Below are 14,252 nucleotides of genomic sequence, written 5' to 3'. Positions count from 1 at the left end.
CTTCTGGAACTATTTCAAATGGGAACCACTACTATTATTCATAATAATATCTTAACGATCACTCTACTCTTGTCACATTCGAAAACAAAATTTATCTTTTTCGTATCTTTTAACCATATGTTGATAACAAGATATTCATATTTTAAAAATAATATTAATTAAATTTACCTTAGATTAAGTAATTAGGTAATTAAACTCCACTTTAGGCTAGGTTCAGTAATCCCAAGTATAGTTCGCGGCATAGAAAATACTGCAGAAACTTTAGTCCAATTAGTAACAAACTCTTACGCCATGTGCTTATGCATTCAGAAACACGTTTCTCGATCGACTAAGTGCTGCTGGTGTTCAATCCAACTCCTCCTCTCCTTGTCTAAAGCAATCTGTGTGACGTGCTACAAGTTTTATAGCTCTAAAACCGTCTCTTTCATTATTTGTTCTGCAATTCCTTTGTAGAGCCTGAATGAAAAAAAAATATCTCAAAATGTTCCCATAGCTTCATAAATGCTTTTATTTGATTCTTTCCCTTCTTCAAAGACTACATATTACATCAAGTTAGGAAGATGCTCCCTGTGAAATTTGGAAATTGTCAATCACAGCATATGTTTTGTGCTTTCCGAAGTCAGTAATGAGGACACAGAGCTCTAAAAACTACTGACAAAATGAGTGTTATTCAATGACTAATTTCATTTTGTTTCCCAGTAATATTGCACGCAAATGTTCCCGAGACGTCATTTGGGCAAAACATTAGGGTGTAATTCTCCCTCCTTTGAGTGTGATAAACACATATTGTTTGATCAAATGTATAGCAACACACTGATATAAAAAGTGAAACTCTTATATCGGTGGAGAATCTCCCCCCAAAAAATCTAAAAATACGCTTCTTTTAACAACAAACATATAGAGTTATGATAGCACATACTAGAGCACTTATATTTGGTTTCAAGAGTCAGTGGTTTGATCCCAAGCCATGTGCGTTCATAATGAATCACATCGAGAGATAGAGATTCAAATATGGAGACAGAGAGGGATCATTTACATAAGCAAGCTTAGAACTGGAGAAAAACTGATCGACTAGCATCCATATTATGCTGAAATTTGTGATTTTGTGGAACAGAAGAAACAAAGTTTCCGAACTGAGAGAATCACATCAGGCAGTTGTCGAATTAAGGTGTAGAATTCTTGCAAAGGGAGAGAAAGATCTTAAGATCGTAACATATGCACCGTATTGGCTGGTAGCTTCAGTCATATTTCCGGCAACATAATCATCCCGTCGCTGTAGAGTTTCTGTGGTTTCCCATTGAAAGAAAATGTGGCACTTGGTTTTCAGAGGCCTCTTTTGAAACTGACTTAACACTATAACGGAGAGACCGAAAGAAATGACATAAGTGTGAACTATAAAGTGGATACATTGAAACCTACCAGGTAAGTTCCCTTAATTTTTGGTGGGTCATTTAAGTGTACGGAGTCTCGTGTTGTCACCGTGATATGCAATACCTTTTCTGTTTACTACTTCTGGCAGTTCCTTTTGAATTGCTATGTGCAATAGCGCTAATTGTCAATAGTATGAGTATATCGTTCTGCTGAAGGCAGGACCTCGTAATGCACAATGCCCTTCTAATTCCACCAAACGCACAACATAACGTTTCTGGTCGTCAGTGTGGATTTTGCCATAGATCGTGGAGCTTTTCCTCGCCCTGACTATGATCTTTTCACACATTGATATAAGTTGTCCACTTTTTATACTCCTGATCAACCGCTTCACAAATGACTCAAGTTCGTTCCGTTCCAGTAGAGATTCGCAAATACAAATTCGATCGAGTAAATATCTTTGAGTCAGATCATGTGACTCTCAAACGTCAACATTCCTTTCGGGGCAAGCTATCTCCAAATGATTTAAGACTGTCCAGTGCTGAATGTTTGAGTCATGTGACCAAACACTACACCGGGAATAGAACAAGACCGGATTCACAGATTTGTTTTATGTATGTATAAATGAAATGCAAAAAAAAAAAAAAAAAAATCACTCCCAAACCGTTGAACGGATTTTGTATTTGAAAAATAAAGTATCTCATGAGTCCGTTGAGTTACAAAGATGAAACTGGTAGATAAACTTATTAAAAATAAGGGGACACATGTCCGAGAGCTTTTGAAATTTTCCGTCTTAAGGAGCCAGGGCTCCATTATCTACACAAATAAAAATGAATAAAATGATGTTTCGCGGATAACTCCTTCTAAGTTCTGTACTGAATTTGATTATTTTTTTATACATGAGTTGATTATGGCCCCACTTAGGCTTTTATCATATTATTGAAATGAGATAATAAAGAGTGAGGGGAGGGATTGGTTGAGTTCAGTTGATTTTGAGTTTTAGGTCCCGTTCAGCAGCGAGGCTATATGAGACGTGGACCTACTGATTAAAGTGGAATTCGAACCACATTGGCTCCCACAGGGAGTCGATCCCGGGTCTCCCACGTCAAAGGCAGGGGAGGGATTGGGAAGGGGAGACGTGAAAATATTTTTCTGCTACTAGACCCTAATTACATTTACATCTTCCTTCTCACCCTCATATCGGGCCGCGGTGGTTCAGTGGTAAGCCTGTGGCAATACCCGAGTGGTCTCGGAGGTTCGGCTTCGGATCATGAGGAGCAATCCACTGGGAGTTCGAATCCCTCTGAGGAGCAGGTTCGTATTTTTAACTGTCCTGGACCTTTCTGTGTTCGTGTCCCTATCGTGTTTGGATTACGCAGAAATTGCACGAAGTGTGCATGGCAAATAGTATCCTAGTTAGGACGAACTTTAAAAAACAAAAAAAGTGGTAGAGCGTTCACATATGGTGCATGATGTCCTTGATTCGACCCAGCTCGGGCCAAGTGAGCTTTGTGGTGGAGAAACATCGTGTGTACGTGTTTCCTCGAGGTTCTCCCGTTTCCTTGTACTTCATTCCACCATTTAATTCATTTCTCATTCTCACCGTCTTATTTAGGCAGCCGGCATGATCGTAGGACGAAGACTTAAGATTTTTCATTTTCTTCAACCCTCATATTCTCTCGAGTACAAGGTTGAGAAACCTTGCAATAGAAAAAGTGTACAATTTATTATGAAAAAAGATTCCCACGATTGTGTCCTTTAGGCTAAATGAAACGGATGATCGATGAAAGTGAATTATAAAATTACATGTATTTTTGTATTTTCACTGGAAATCGAACCCAGGACTATGTGCACCCAAAGCCACACGCGGTAGCTAGTAGACCAGAGGGAAGGGCTATTTTAATATCGAATAATGTAGTGAGATACGCATGAGATATAATACCTAATAATAATAAAAGGCCTGGACTAAAGGTAGGATTTTCAAAAAAAATGTCAACATACTTATTACACCGTTAGGAGGCAATGATGAAATAGGGAGAACGAATATTATGTTCTGTACATCAAGTAAGTTTTTTCTCTGTTTTTATTTTTCTTTATCATCATAATAATAATAATAATAATAATAATAATAATAATAATAATAATAATAATAATAATAATAATAATAATATTTTAATTACGTGTTCATTTGTATCTCACAGACATATTCACATAACCATAGTAATATATATATATATATATATATATATATATATATATATATATATATATATATATATATATATATATATATATAATTTAAATTCGTATTCTTTGCAATAACTTATTTATAGTTACGGAGGCCTTTTCCTTTCTTTCCCCCCTCTTTGTTCTATTGAGAAGAATGAAATGAACCGTAACTTTTGAGGCAAACGTGTCATCTGAGTGCCACGGACTTTGAAGAGAAACTGAAGCACACCACATGGTTTGTTTTTCAGTCGGCAGTCGTGTTGGATATCAATGTTAAATGTGGCAACTCAGTTCTCTTGATAGTAGTCTTGGGTGTGGGTAGTGTGTTTGCAACCCCTATTGGTTGACACATTCTTGTCGTCTGAAAAATAGTGTTGCAAAGTTGAGAATATTTCTCTACATTAACGGAGTGATGGGAAAAGGTACTACAATATTATAAAGCAAATTTGCTCTGAATTTCAGAACGTATTTGGAGCATTGCATGTATTTTAAGAAAACATAGTATTTACAAATAATCTTTAAGAATCGAAAAAAGACTCTTTAGACTACTTTCAACTGTTTTAATTTCATACAAATTTACTACATACAGTATGAGGCGTTTCAAATAGTAAGGACAAACTCAACATCTGGCGAGCTTTTTTTATTTACCCGAAGTATAATAATCATAACAGAAATTTCAACAATAATAATAATAACTAATTGAATTAAGAACGTTTTGTAGAGTTCTTCATTGTGAAGAAAGTTTAAAATGCGTCTTCCCCAAAGTAACTCTTTGTTGAGTTCACCATTGCTACCCGGAATGCTTCATATGTTTTAAAATAGTGCACATTGATCATATACTGAACGCTAACCAACTTCCTGATACAGCCTGAGACACCAATTTATACTGAAAACAGAAACAACCTACCTGTATAACAATATAAGACGAAATTGAAGGAAGTTGGCCAGTGACTGCACTGAAAAATATAATTTTTTGCTTGATGGAACTTAAGGAAAGCATCCGGAGAAACCTCACACAGGATAGATAGTCTTCGGATTTGAAGCTGGGATCATCACATTAAGAAAGAAGATCGCTAACCCCTAGCCTATATTTTTGATTGATTTTTTTATTTCATGTTTCGCGTCTTTTTCAGCACTGAGACAATATGGGACGTGGACCTACAGGTTAATGAGGAATCCGAACCACATGTGCTCCCGCCGATAACCGCTTAGGCATGAGGGAGCTACTACCCTACATTTGTTCGTTAAGCATTTCCCTTTTTAAAATACCGGGTTTCCCTCGCATTCCTGCAAGTAGCATGTTTCCAAGCAGGTTTTCGAAAAGGAATTCGAAGGAACGAACAAAATCTCGTATAATTATTACAGTTCTATTTTCAAATAAGGATTCGTATGTTCTGAAATATGTATTATATATATATATATATATTATAACGAAATACTTTAGTTTGTATAATATTTACCTGTACCGTGGGCAAAAAGTGCTCATAAATATGTAATATACTTAGTAGAATGTTCATTTTAAATTAACAGAAAAGAAGAATGTTTTTAAGATATGTAAGAGATTATTATGGGATAGTTGTGGCTATGTACATGTTATGTGTTGACCTAGTCAAGTGAATTTATGTATTTCACGGTTTTAAAAAGGAATATTTAAGACATATCAAGCAATAAAGGTGAGGCTAATGATCTTTGAATATCTGAGTTGATTCTTGCATAAAGAAAAGTTATTATCGCTTCGTAACTTATATTTTACCAGACGGACCAGGTTGACGACGCTTTTCTATAGAGTCGTTATAAAAATTTGGTTTACCAAACCCGGGATCTTTTGAAAATTCAGTTCCCGAAGAAGGAAAGTAGGGCTGAATTTACTTGGATATTACCATTTATGAATACGAACTTAACCGTATTACGAAGCGGTAAGGTCATCAAAAGAAAAATGGATAGTGAAATAGTGCAACAGGAATCTAATACCAGTAATCCAGGTGAAATTAGTGCAACACCAAGTTTGTCATCTGAGGATCGACTTTTGTTAGCTGTGCAGCGACAAATTATGCAAATGACGACTGAGATAAAACAAACCATGGAACAGAAGCTCAATGAATCTAACACAAACATGGAACAGAAGTTCTATGAAGCTAACCAGACCATGGAACAGAAGATAGAATTGAAATTCAACGAAGCTAACAAGACCATGGAACAGAAGTTCTATGAAGCTAACCAGACCATGGAACAGAAGATAGAACTGAAGTTCTATGAAGCTAACCAGACCATGGAAAAGAAGATAGAACTGAAATTTAATGAAGCTAGCAAGCAGTATGAAGAATTAAGTAAACGAATAGAACGGATAGAACTGAAATCAGACGATACGAAACAAACAATCGTCCAGGTGATGAACGACATATCCTCGCAGTTTGAAGAGAAGTTAAAAAGGTTAGCCGATGAGTGTCAAGAAAAGCACGATCATCAAAATCATGAAATCTGTGCTGTAAAAAAGGATTTAACGTTAATAGAATCTTCCGTTAAACATCAAAAGATCCAGTTGGCTACTATGCAGGAAGAAATTAAAACGTTACAGGCTAGAGACACCATTTATCGCAATAATCTGGGCAGTGATCGCTTCGAGTTTCCCCAATCACCGGATATAAATACGCCTTCGCCGGAATCTGAGGAGGATATTATATTAGAGGAAAATTGTCCGAAGATCACTGATGAACGAAATATAAATGGTATCATGACACAGCACGCTACGGACCGGAACAATCACACCACAAGAACAAGGAGTGAGAAAAGAAAGGTAAAGCTAAGTGTCAAGATGAGCGAAATCAAAGCCATGAGTAAATTTAGTGGTAAGTGCAATGAAAATGCTAGTTCTTTCTTAGAGAAATTCCAAGACGAATGTAATATAATGTCTATCGACCGATCACAATACATGAAATTAATACCCCATGTATTACTCCCACCTTGTTCCTTATGGTTTAAGGCAATACGTGATCACATTAGTACATATGAGGAATTTAAAGCGGCATTGATCGCGAATTACGAAAATGACTTTTTGCTGGCAAACAGAGATGCCACTCTTAGAAATCAACATTTCAATCCTCGATTGCACAAATCTATTGTAGAGTTTGTTATAAATGTCTATAATGAATTAAAGGTTGTTAATCCCTTGCAATCGGAATCAAGAATAATTGCATCGATTCGCAATTTGCTTCCATTTAAATTACAGCAGATCTTATTTTCCACACAGTGTATGAGTTTCAGTCATTTATTAATGCTTGTACAATGCTACGAAACTCAATACCATGCTATGAATCTAACACAATCAGGAATGGGTAAAAATAAGAATAATTCAGATCATTTGGTCCCTGTTCGGAATTTGAATATCCGAAGTGTGAATAATAATGAACCGAACCTAAGACGAGTATACTCTAGCAATCAAAATGAACAAAATAGACAAGGCTATGTAAGGAATCCGCCTAACCTAATCAACCGAAGTAGACACAAAAGTAATAGAAATACATGTCGAAATCCTAGAGATGCTATCAATCCTATGTATAGACATAATCATTGTTCACGAGATGGTACTTCGTATCCAAATTCAAATCACGATGAAAGACATGTACCACCTAATGTAGAACCTAACCACGATTGTGCGGTACAATGCACTTTATTAGATTCATATGCCAGTGCGAATGTAACATGATTACCGTTAACGAAATTAGGTTAAACCCATGTTGGTTATAGATTCTTGTGAATTTTCGTTTTAAAGTTTGTGTTAATATTAATAATGAAAACGATGGTTATAAATATTTGAAATGCATCTAGTTAAAGAGTTAGTAGCACCCGACATTCTTGATCAAATAAATAAGAATGAAAAATAACAATAATAATGAAAAATGTGTTTGTTTAATAACAAAAAGGTGTCTTTTGTTTCTGTAAAATAAATTTATTTACTTCCATTTGATTATTCAAACGTAGGTTATGTTTAATTTTTATTCTTTCTTATTAATGTGAAGAATCATAATTCAATTTATAATTAGTTAAAGGCAAAAAAATTACTTTATATCAGATTGATTTGTGTTTAATTGTCAAAGATTATGTTAAGAATAAGATCCATTCTATAAAATCAATTATTCAATAACTACCTTGAATGAAATTCTTCTTTATTTATGACATCTTAGTGCTACTATGTATACATTACAATTGCAACATCTAACTTATTTGTTATACAATGCGCCCGAAAAGAATAAATATTATTTGTCACATCATCGTTTGTAATAATGATCGAAACTAGTAATCTTGATAATTTGTGTTTCACCCTCGTTAATTATATTTCTAAGCGACGATGTTTTTAATGATAAAGAATAAATAATAATGTAATAAAAGAGAAATATTAATGAAATCAAAGATTTATTGTAAATGTATTTATGTGAATGATAATAACTAATATTTTATATATATATGAGGGTTAACAAAAAAATAATGAAGATATATACGAGGTGTGATCAAAATATAAAGAACATATGTAATGTACGAACATTAATCTAATCAGACCAGTGGTTCTTGAATATAAAAGCCAAGCCTACTCATGACTTTTATATTCAGTCCCTTTGGCGGGCGACATTTTCTATAACGAAATACTTTAGTTTGTATAATATTTACCTGTACCGTGGGCAAAAAGTGCTCATAAATATGTAATATACTTAGTAGAATGTTCATTTTAAATTAACAGAAAAGAAGAATGTTTTTAAGATATGTAAGAGATTATTATGGGATAGTTGTGGCTATGTACATGTTATGTGTTGACCTAGTCAAGTGAATTTATGTATTTCACGGTTTTAAAAAGGAATATTTAAGACATATCAAGCAATAAAGGTGAGGCTAATGATCTTTGAATATCTGAGTTGATTCTTGCATAAAGAAAAGTTATTATCGCTTCGTAACTTATATTTTACCAGACGGACCAGGTTGACGACGCTTTTCTATAGAGTCGTTATAATATATATATATATATATATATATATATATATATATATATATATATATATATATTTGTATTTCTTATTACTTTCATTAAACAATCGTATTTTCGTCGTGAATGCAGACTGTGTGGATAATCCTTTATCATGTTGGATATTGTTTTATTTTATCTTAGAAAAACAATAAAATACAGAGTGGAAGATACGTAGCTACACAGAAAAACCAAGTTCAAATGAACTTAAATCTTAAATTACTATAAACATAGCATCTTTATTTTGACATAACAAAATCCTATTGTTCGCAAAACATTCATTTGTTGTGTAATATTGTGCACTTACTTAAATTACTATTCCAGAGAAGCAATGTACTCGATCATGACTAAATGATTATCTTCTCACATTGTTTAAATAGGTAATGGATTGACTCCCTGTGGGAGCTTATGTTTTCAATCCTAAGTTAAGTTGCTTCATAATACTCGCTTACATTCCCTTGCTATAACGTTCGCTCGGTTCCTTCTCTGGCTAGAAAACAAATCTTGATGAAGCATACTAAATAAAAATAAAAAGTTACCTATAGATTAAGAGAGTTTAAAAAGTTTAGGAATCAGTTTTATTCATAGCTCACTGTAGAACACCCTTGTGTTTATGTGAATAGCGTAGGCGCCTTTGGCGCGGAAGACCCCGGTTCGAATCCCGGTAGGAGCTCATGTGGTTCGGATCCCAATTTAAGCTGTATGTCCGCGTCCCGCATACTGTTGCTGCTGAAACGGACGCTAAACTCAAATTAAAAAAAAAAGATCATATCATAACGAATTGTATTTATATTCATTATAGCTATATAGACCTCCTCATTGTTCAGCCGAGAAAGAAAAGAATATATTTCTCGAGTACGACTCGACAGTGAAGGGTAAGGGAATAACATGAACACAAGAAAATTAAACATATTTCTTTCTGTATTAGTAGCCAATATAGTTCTTACAACAATAGTAACTACTAGAGTTCACAAATTTGCAACACTGTTTTTAGTTCGGATATTTTCCGTCGATCTTGTCATCTGTGGCGCACTATATTTATAAAATTTTATTGGTTTTGATTACTAAGAGCTGCAACTCAGTGGACTCTCGATTCAGCCTTTCTCCTCTCATTTTTTCCAGGATGCTTTGCGGTCGGTGAGGTCACCTAGAGGTGTCGTTAAGGATGTTATAAAATAGAGGATCTGCCCACATCACAAAATCGTGGAGCTATACGTCACAGCCATAAATATCCTATGATTGGTGATTTTCTTACCTGTAAAAGGTTACACTATTTCGGGTAATTTTTTCTCACTCCTATTTGTATACCCATTCGTCTATTATCGCCTGGTATCCGGACGCTGTTCGGGTACAATTTATTTATATAACTATTTGCCGGGGTCTGTCCTCCGTGGTCTTGTCAATGAGTATGTTCCGGATACCTGAACTTACCTGAGTAAGGCCTTGAAGGACATCTCCTAAAAGGGATTACAAAATTATCTTTAAATTGCCTGCTGGTCTCAATAGTGAGATAAGTATTAGGCACCGAGAGGTTCGGATGTCTCGTCTCGAAAGCCTCACGGACGATCAGACGGTCATTCAGATCACAACGCACACCAACATTACTCATACACACAACAAAAACACACTGGATTAAACGACACTCTGCTTATTTATTAAAATATTATTTAAAGAAAAAAAATAACGGATTAGAAAAATATTCACAACACTCAACACTGTATATGTATAATTAATTCCATTAATAGAGTTACATTTTACTTTTTCACTGTACTATACTTTAGCCCTTTGTCACTTTATATATTAAGATTGAAGATTAAGATAATGATTCCACAAGATATACTTTTCTCACCCCACTAATGCACTTGTTGGATTAGCACTGGGGAAAAGTCGCCGGTATAATCCCACGAAGTAATATAGTTGCTGCTCCAAACAATCCTGAAGTGTCGACGTTTATCCTCAGTAAAAATAGATAGTCTTCAAACTGGAATGATAATGTTGGAGGGCGCGTTATAACTAGTACGCACAAAGTGTGTGAACCTGGGATTTACTGATTGGGGCTAGCCGTAAAAAGACGTCCTTCACCGGCCAAGAGCTTGTGCCTCTTAGCACAACATCATACTTGATTCCCGACGTGACGTGCGTGGCTACTGCTTACAATTACGGAGTAAGACTTTTCGAACTTAGAGATTCAAGATACGAGCTGCATTGATCGAAGAATCAAGGTTGGCAGTTCATTCTCAAAAGCAGTCAGGTTAAATCACCTGTATGTACATGCAAATAGAACAAAAAAAGAGTTAACGTTAATGTTAGTCCACTGGCCACGACGCACGAGACATTGCGATAACTTGACTGCGAGAATGTTTAGATAACGAACTGCTAATGCGATGTGGCTGGTAACATTCAGTCGTTTCTGCACCTAATGTGCTATAGATCGCAGTATTTCCATGATTGATTAGAAAATAAACTTAATTCAGTTCCAAATAACCATAGAATATCGTTTTTGCGTATTAATAAGCCAGGGAGAAACACTGAGAAACTTCGTCGCTCACTGGAATGTTCTCACTACATATATATATATATGAATAGACGATAAAGACTTCTTTGTTCAATTGCGTGGGAAAGAAAACAGTTCCCATCGAAGAAAGTACTTATTGGCGTCACAGAATATAGTATAAATCGAAAAAATAATTACTGTTTTAACGAAATATACAGAGCGTCCACAAAAGATACTTCTATAACCTGGTGACGGTTATACGTCAAAACTTATACAAGTTCTTATAATCAAAATTCAAGCCACTACAAGATGATTCAGTTCGAGTTTTTGTTTTGCTTCCTCATATAATATTGAGGTTATACATAATAGCTCCTATTTTGTTGGACTCCAAAATACTACTAGGACGTTTTGAATAGGGTGCAGTTTGCGGATGCAGATACCATCTTGCAAAATCAAGTTTTTCAATATACTCTGTTTTCCACCACAATACTTCACCTTCAAGAGAATTCTATTTCAGAACCATACCATGATATGATTTGCTTTACAAATACTGTATATTGGCTTATTCCATGTGAAATGAACCAATGCCATTTGCCCTTTTGTCATGGATTTTCTTCATATTTTTTCTTTGGGTAGATACCCATGAGAAATGACCACAGGAATATTTGCAGGTTTTTGTCTCCTAAACGGACCTCAGGAAAAATAAATGAAAATCTGGCATTTTCCGAGACTTCTGCCGCGGAAAAATCGACACGCAATGTTAAAAATTACGTAATTCCCTTATTTTTCGGCCAATTGAAGTGTTTCTGGTGTCAAATTAAAGCTAATAGCCTCTACTATTCAGAACTACTGTTGAATCAGAAAAAGTGGTTCATAGAAAAGAGATACAAACTCTGAAACACAATTTATATGATTTATATGTGATTTTTGTAAAAAAAAAAAAAAAAAAAATCATATCTGCTAAATCACTGAAAACACAACCTCCACATTTTTACCTCAGATTCACCTAAATATGTATGTTCAATAGTGCAAAAATGAAAAGGGTGTTTTTTGTGGTTTGTCAGTAAGAAATTATAATGCAGGGACACGACTTATGGCACGTTATTAACATTTAACATTAACATGTTATTAACTATAGAAATGTTGCATTTTGTTGGAATGTTTACTACATTGGTTACATTTGGCTTGGTTGAGATGAACGCGTAACGTGCAAAAATTAATATATTGAAACATTATTTTATGAATACGGAAGGGTATCATAAATATTGAAGGAAGTCAATTGCAATGACATTCTCGCTCACTCACTCCCCATCACACATACCCACGTTACTATTACTAGTGGCTCTAAGGACCAGGTGCCTCACGTGAATTTCAAAAATTGCGCCGTATAGAGTGGATGGCCGCCATTTTGAAAAAGTTTTCCGCCATTTTGAAACTGTACATTGGATCACTTGATTGTTAGATACACTAAATTTTATGTCTTTTGCTTCTATTCTCAAAATTTCAAGTCAAAATACTGAAAATACGACCTGGAGTGTAGATGGCCGCCATTTTAAAAATCGACCGCCATTTTGAAAGTTGACATTGCTCCACTTTAATGGTACGCACAGTAAATTGTATATGTCTCATGCTTCTATTCATAAAATTTCAAGTCGAAAACCCGAAAACCGCCCTATAGCGTGGATGGCCACCATTTTGAAAATCTGGCCGCCATTTTGAAATTTTACTTCTGTTCTATACTATAAAGCAAATTTCGAGCGTCTCACGGTTCTTACCTCAAAATTTCGTGATATTTTGTAATATTTTCCTTGCTTTTTTTGCTAAATACACAGTGGTATTGAAATAAGACACTGTGTCTTGGGTACTCCATGATTCAGGGACAAGGGTTAATATTTGGACTTTGTCATCAACACTGCTGGCAGAAAACTTTGCGCTAAGTCTCTCCATCAGACTTTCACAATCCTTGCATTTTTTGTCTTCATCCACCTCATTCTTACAGGACTGGGGCCCTTCAGTACCAAAAGCGTTTGCTGCTAACCCTGTGAAACTGGCAGCAAGACGACTAGCCTTATTTGTTAAGTATGTGCCTCTTCTGTCCACTTTTCTTTTGGTAGCTTTCAGTGGTGAACAGTTAAGTAATTCACACGCTTTATTAGGTTTTTCTGAGACAGATTCATCTGGTTCGTAAGCGTCATCAGAATCAAAGTTGATTTCACTGTCCGATTTGCTGCTGTTTGCTATCACTGCTTTCCTGCAAGACATACACAATTTTGTGCCAGGAATTAGTTCAATATCTGTAAATCTTCTGGAAAATGCCAGCGAAATAGATTTTAAACTTTTCACTACCCTTTTCTTATGCTTTAGAAAAGGATCAATGCATGTTCTCTGCCTGTCTTCATAAAGAGATAAATACTGCTTTAAATGGAAATCACAAAAAAATTTCAGGTCAGAACATTTGGCTCTAAGTCTGATAAGTTCCACATCACTTGCTTTCATATCACACACGGAAGTTACTTTCCTGTATGGAACTTCCTCACATTCCTCATACTGCCTGCAAACCGAACACTGGTCACCTGGTTCCATTTGTAACATTGTTAGAGTAAATTCGAAATACCAAATAACAGTCACTCAGTAACATTATATATATATATATATATATATATATATATATATATATATATATATATATATATATATATATATATAAACTAATTGCCGAACGTCAGTGAGGCTCCTACTTCGACTCGATCTGCTTTTGGATTTTCCTGTGTCTGTCTGTTTGTATGTCTGTCTGTACCACGCTACAGGGCGCAATTTTCGGTATTTTAATACGAAATTTTTAGGATAGGACTACGAGATACCCTAAACTTGCTGTATAGATTTTGGCGGTGATCAAAAGTAAAATTTCAAAATGGCAGCCATCCACTTTTTCCAGAGCACATCCAGCGCAATTTCCAGTCTTTTAACACGAAATTTTGAGGTAAGAACCGTGAGACGCTCGAAATTTGCTTTTTAATATAGAACAGAATTAAAATTTCAAAATGGCGGCCAGATTTTCAAAATGGTGGCCATCCACGCTATAGGGCGGTTTTCGGGTTTTCGACTTGAAATTTTATGAATAGAAGCATGAGACATATACAATTTACTGTG

Source organism: Thermobia domestica, chromosome 11, assembly GCF_964235325.1.
Source record: "Thermobia domestica chromosome 11, izTheDome1.hap1.1, whole genome shotgun sequence".
NCBI classification, from domain to species: domain Eukaryota; kingdom Metazoa; phylum Arthropoda; class Insecta; order Zygentoma; family Lepismatidae; genus Thermobia; species Thermobia domestica.
Note: the sequence above shows the minus strand (reverse complement) of the source record.